This window comes from Fukomys damarensis, unplaced genomic scaffold (assembly GCF_012274545.1).
Source record: "Fukomys damarensis isolate Sample0158 unplaced genomic scaffold, DMR_v1.0_HiC HiC_scaffold_18, whole genome shotgun sequence".
Lineage (NCBI taxonomy): Eukaryota > Metazoa > Chordata > Mammalia > Rodentia > Bathyergidae > Fukomys > Fukomys damarensis.
Genome location: NW_022900930.1, coordinates 934,904 through 941,093, shown reverse-complemented (window position 1 = coordinate 941,093; position 6,190 = coordinate 934,904). Strand labels below are relative to the sequence as shown.

The following is a 6,190-nucleotide window of genomic DNA, read 5'->3' as shown; positions in this document are numbered from 1 at the left end:
GCCATCTGCTGGGCCGGCTTCGCGGCCGGGTCTCGCGGGTAACCCAGCGGCTGCCTGGAGTCGGGGTCCTGCGTGCCCCTCGCGGGTGGGAAGTGAGGCGTGCCCTTGTGCCCCTTTATTTTTCACTCCTGTGCTGGTTTTTACGACTTCAGCTATCAAAATGGGCCGAATTTTCCTTGATCTTATTGGTGGCCGTCGGCTGTTTTCTTGTACAAAAACTGACACAATCCTGACCAACTGCTCAGAACTCATCTCTACTGGATTCACAAGGGCCCCTGGTAGAGCGTTTCTTTTTAACCAGGTAGTTAACTTGCAGTACAGTGAAGTTTAACATCGGGTCATGCTCACGGCCGCCACATGGCTCGAGATGTGAGCTACAAAAACTGCAACAGCAAACTGGGATGGATCTAGAGTTTGCCACTGAAGACAGCCAGCGTTATAAGGAAGGCCGTCTGATCCTAGAACGCACTGTAGTTCAAAAGAGAGGGCTTTTAAGAGGATGTTCCGTCTGATAGTTCTTGAAGAAAAAGAGATAAATCCATCTCTTCCCAGGTCTCCTTCACTGAAAACAAAAATCTACTTACATACACTGTCACCTTGCATCGGAGTCGGATTCATGAACTGCGGAACAAGAGGCTGTGAGAATCTAGGACGAAACCTTTCTTTTTTTCAAATTTTGTATTTTCCCATCCAACAGCAATGTGTAGAGAGAGTATTATGCAGATGCTGTTACCTTTTCCCCTATGTTTACATCGTGAGGCAGGAGAGTCTACCAGCAGCTACATGGTGGGCTATGTGAGGGAACAATCTGGGCTATTAGAGTGAGAAAGTATGTTTTATGTACATTTTGAATGGAGACTATGTCAGGAGCATGGTTTTTAAATTTATTTGGGCTTCATTTTAAAACTTTTTTTTTAAAACCCAGTGATTTCACTTCATTTGCTAGCTTCAGAGAAGAGACCCGAATCTGTGCCCAGCGCTGAAGGCTCAGTATTAGCATAGCTTGGTTGGCCAACGTGCCACATTCTCATTGGGGATGAACCGTAGCACCAGAGCCCATTCTTTCTTGTCAGTCTTGACCCAAAGATACCACCTCCTAGTTACTTGTCACCATATAATTGGTGTTGACTGGAAACCTTTCTGAAATGGGGCAGAACTGCTTGGTTGTCATTTTCATGTAACTTAAGCATAGTAAAATACAATACTGGTTGGGAAAAAAAAATCTGTTAATCTGCTAGGTGGTTTGTACTCAAGTCAAGTTAACATAACACAGTTAGTGATCATAGCATGAAAACTGCAAAGCTTGCCACCACATGGAAATCAAACATGCCATATTAAAAGACTAGCATATGGAATTTTTCAAGAGAAAAAATCATGAGCACAAAGAACAGGAGCACCTATTGAAGATCACGGCTTCATCAAATGTGTGTGCCCTGAAAGCATTATACTTAGTGGCTAACTGCATTGCTAACACTAAGAAGCCTTTTCCTATTTGTGAAGAGTTGATCCTGTCTGATGACATCTGCTGTGAACATATAGGACAGCTTACAGTTCAAAATATGGCACATCTTTCAGTTAGCACCATAACTAGATGAATCGATTAAAAAGCAGAGTATATTTAGGCACAATTATTAGAGAGGACTAAAGTCACTGTGGTATGAAATCCAGGTTGACAAGCCTAATGTTGACAACAATGTTTTTATACAATTTATATTTCAGGAGGCTGTGCATGAGGATATATTGTGTGTACTTTTGTTGCCAACAATTCGTCTTTGAATGATTAGATATCAGGAAAACTGAATTGGTCATTCTGTGTTCAGTATATGCACAGACGGAACAGCTGCCGTGACTAGACGGCTGTCTGGCTTCACTACTCAGGTCAAAGAGGCTGCCTCTGAATGTAAGTGTATGCACTGTGTCATCCATAGAGAAATTCTGGCTAGCTGAAAAACAGCACATGAACTTAATGAAATTTTGCAGAATGTTATTACAATTATCAATCACATTAAAGTACTGTAAATGCCCTTAACTCACATCTGCACAGCTCTGTGAGAAAATGGACATAGAAAACACACATCTTCTGTTATACTCAGAAGTGAGATAGCTTTCTAAAGATCGATCACTGGCCAGGTTTTGTCTTATGCAGCCACTCAAGAGACTTCTTTTAGAAGAACAGTCACCATTGGCAGGTCATTTCAATGACACAGGATCAGCTGCACAGCTTGCTTACTCGTGTGACAAATCCAACCTGCTCAACAGACTCAGTCTTTCACTTCAGGGGAGAATGACAATTATTTAAGTAGGCAGATAAAGAGGATACGTTCAAAGCCAAACTGTAATTATGGGGTGATGAGTGAATATACTGAGACTTTTGACATGTTTCAAATACTAGCAGAGATTTTGAGATAGCCAGAGCTTTCTTTCTTTCAGCTAGTGCATGACCGCCTATCTCAGCTTTCAAAAGAATTTGACCATTGCTTTCCAATCATAAAAGACCCCTTATCTGGGAACGAACATCTTTGGCCCATTTGTGAATAAGCCAGGTAAATCTCCTTTGTTCATGCTAGAAAAGGATCAGCTGCTTAAAATCACAAATGATGGTGACCTTAAAAGTATGTTTGAAGAGCCAGGGATTTAGCTCAGTGGCACCACACCTGCCTCACAAGTGCAAGATCCTGAGTTCGATTCCCAAGTACAAAAAAAAAAAAAAAAAAAAAAAAAAAAGAGCCAAAGTGTATTTGAGACAACTTCCAATCTCCATACAATCTGGTTTAAAGTCAAGGCAGAATATCCTGAGATTGCCACAAAAGCACTGAAAAATCTGCTTTCATTTCCCACATTCTATCTTAAAATTTTTATTTTGGTGTCAGGAATTGAACTCAGGACCTTGTGCTTGCAAGGCAGGTGGCAACACCACTAAGCTAAGTCTCCAACCCTTTTATTTTATTGGTACTGGGGATCAAACTCAACACCTTACGCCTGTGAGGTAGGTGCAGTGCCACTAAGCTAAATCCCTGGCCCTTCAACATCCTATCTTTGTGCAGTGACAGCAACCAAAACAAGATTATGAAGCAGATTGGACATAAACAGCACACTTCAGGTGTCAGTGTCTCCCATTACTCCAAGATAAGAACAGCTAGCTGCAGGAAAACAAACTCAGGACTCCTGCTGATTTTGCATTATAAGTTGCATAATTATTTCATTTTACATTACAGTGTAATAATAATAGAAATAAAGTGCACAATAAATGTGAAGCCCTCAAGTCATCCTGAAGCCATTCCCCTGCCCCTGGTCCATGGAAAAGTTGTCTTCCATGAAACTAGACCCTGGTGTCAAAAAGTTAGGGATTCTGTTTTAAAGGGCACTGGTCGTTTCTGTAGAGCACCCCTCCCTGCCTCACTGTGTACCCTTTGAGGGAGCATGCTTTGTCTGTGCACCCTCAGTGTCCAAGAGACCACAGGCACTGCATCAGTGTCAGTGCAGATGATCAAGTATACAGAACACAGTGTGACTCACGGTGTACAATGGTCCCACAAAGAACCTGCCACCCAGCTACGGTGCTCAGACACAAACATGAAGGCGCAGCAGCATGTCAGAAGTGCTAGAGGTCACATGGAAGGCTGAGAGATGTTACCTGATCACCAAGAAAGCACTTCCAGTGTAGAGGCACCAAGATTGGGACGTACTTCATGGAGGAGGAAACATGGCTGGACCTTGAGAGCTGGAAGGAATTTCCACAAATAGGAAGAGTGAGGGTGGGGTCCAGGCTGGGGCTGCAGCTAAGTGATGGAGCGCATGGGAGGAGAGCACACGTGGAGAGGAGGAAAAAGCAGCAAAGCCCGAGAAGTACACTGGAGTCACTGCAGAACCCTAAAAATTGCCTTTCTCAGTGAATGAGGCCTTTTTTATCTCAGACCAAAATTAGGCTGGGGTTGTGGCTCTGATGGAGCACATGCACCAGGCCCTGCATTCAATCTCCTACATAAAAAAAGAAACATTTGTAACTATATATTTATATAAACATTATATACACATAATATAGACATAAGTATATGCTGTATGTATCTTATATTAATGATTGTATGCTATATAAATTTATGCCATATAAAATATAGAGACACATTTATATATTTATATACATATATAAAACAAATAAATTCCCAACAAACCCTGATAGCTGTGATCAGCTTTTATTGGCAGGAAAATTTCTCAGCCATGAGAGAGAAAAAAAAAAAAAAGACAAAACAAAAACGAAAAGAACACTAAAATGATTTATCAGTGGCAACTTAAAAAAACTTTCCTTAGAGATTTTTATGCATAAAATAGATGACTTGTTGATGATTTCCTGGGGCCTCTTAAAATTATGGGACTGTGCTATACAAGCTTCCAAATCCTGTATTAGATTCAACAAATTTTATATGTCAGCTTTGCACACAACCTTAGGCATTGCTGTGACTGATTTTATGCCATCCCAGGGGCCTCTTCTAATGAGCTCTACCTCAACTAATGATGCTTTAATTCACTCTGTTGCCCAGTCAGAAACCTCTTTCCCTCTCCATTCACCTTCAACTAATCTCGCATCCCTGTCCTTCACCAGCAGCAGAAAGTCTGCAATCTGCCCCTTCTCTCCAGCTCCTCCATCTGGTTCTAACCATCAGCATCCTTGGACTGTTGGGAGTCTAATGACCTCCAGCCCCTGAACCTGGCCTGCACCAAGCCAACCCACACATTCCTCTGAACCTGGAAACCTGAAAGATATCACTTGGCCTCATATTTCACTCTGCTTGGGGGTTTATAAGAGAAGTAGAGGATGTGACTTCTGAGTCAGATGCCCGAGGTCTCCCAGTGTACTTGAACTCATGCCCTGCTACTTACCAGCTATTCGACTTTGGTGAGGCATAAAGCACCCACTAAAGTTTTCTGATCTGCTCAGAGAGGATGTGGACATTCACTTTGGAGTCTTTGTGGGTTGAAATGGACCTAAGACTCCTCTCCTCCATGAACTCACATCTGGAGTGGCCTGGGCTCTGGTCCTCTTCTCTCTGTGTCACTCCCTTGGTCAGCTCAACGAGTCTCACAGCTTTAATCACCCATACATTGAAAACGCCCACATTTACCTCCCAGCCCAGCCCTTTCCTGAGTCCTAGACTCAAACATCCATCTGACTCAGTGACATCTCCATGGGAACAGCCAAAGGGGCTGATACATTAACCCTAACATGTCCAAAACTATACTCTGAATTTTCCCTGCTCCACACACTATTTTTCTAATTTTGGTGGCTGGGACTCTCCTTCCATGTACTCGGGCCCAGGATTCCTCTGCTGTTCTAATGTTCTCACTCCTCTCAGCCCCTCCAGCAGCAAATCCAACTGGCTCTTCCTTCAGACTATGCACACAGTCTCACTTGTCCTTGTCATCTCCACTGCCACACTCTGGTCCCAGTTCCACTTCCTCTTACCCAGATAACCGCAGCAGCCTAACTGGTCTCTTTCCACCCCACAGTCCCTTCTCAGCATAGCAGACTGAGAAATCTGGGGTCATCGCTCCTTTGCTAAGGCCTCCATTGGCTTTCCATTTCAAACCCTACAAGCCAAAGTCTTTGCAGTCCTACCAGGCCCCCCACCCTGTGACCTCACCTCTTACTTTGCCCTTGCTCATTCTGATCCAGCCACACCATCACCATTAAGGTTCCTGGGATCCACCAAGAATGCTCGGGCCCTAAGGCCTCTGCACTGCCTCTTCCCTTTATGGAATGCCCTTCACCAGATCCCCCTGTAGCTCACTCCCTCACCTCCTACAAGTCCGCCTAATGTCTTTTCTAAGTGACATTTACTCTCCTACTATTCCTATCTCCGGTTCCTGGTTCCCCTTTCCTTCCATTCTTGCTATGCTGGGGATGGAACCCAGAGCCTTACATGTGCCATACAGACCTCGAATCCTGAGTTCCAGCTCCCTCACTCCCCATTTCAAAAGTGTAACTTGCCCTCCAATCCCTTGACACTCCTGGTCTCCCTTCTAGATTTCTTTTCACGTTGCGCTTATCACCTTCTAACATACATACTTTTCCTTACTGTTTATTGATTACTACCTGTCTACCCCCACTAGGACTTAAGCTCCTTGCGGACAGGGATGTTTGTCTTTTGCTTGCTGCTGTTACGTATCTAAGCGCGGAACAGTAGGGTTCACTGGT

General features: G+C 43.7%; 1 pseudogene; it reads left to right on the top strand.

Moving 5' to 3' along the window:
- The first annotated feature begins 87 nt into the window (after positions 1 to 87).
- On the top strand, positions 88 to 661 carry LOC104857303 (annotated as a pseudogene).
- Positions 662 to 6,190: the final 5,529 nt, after the last annotated feature.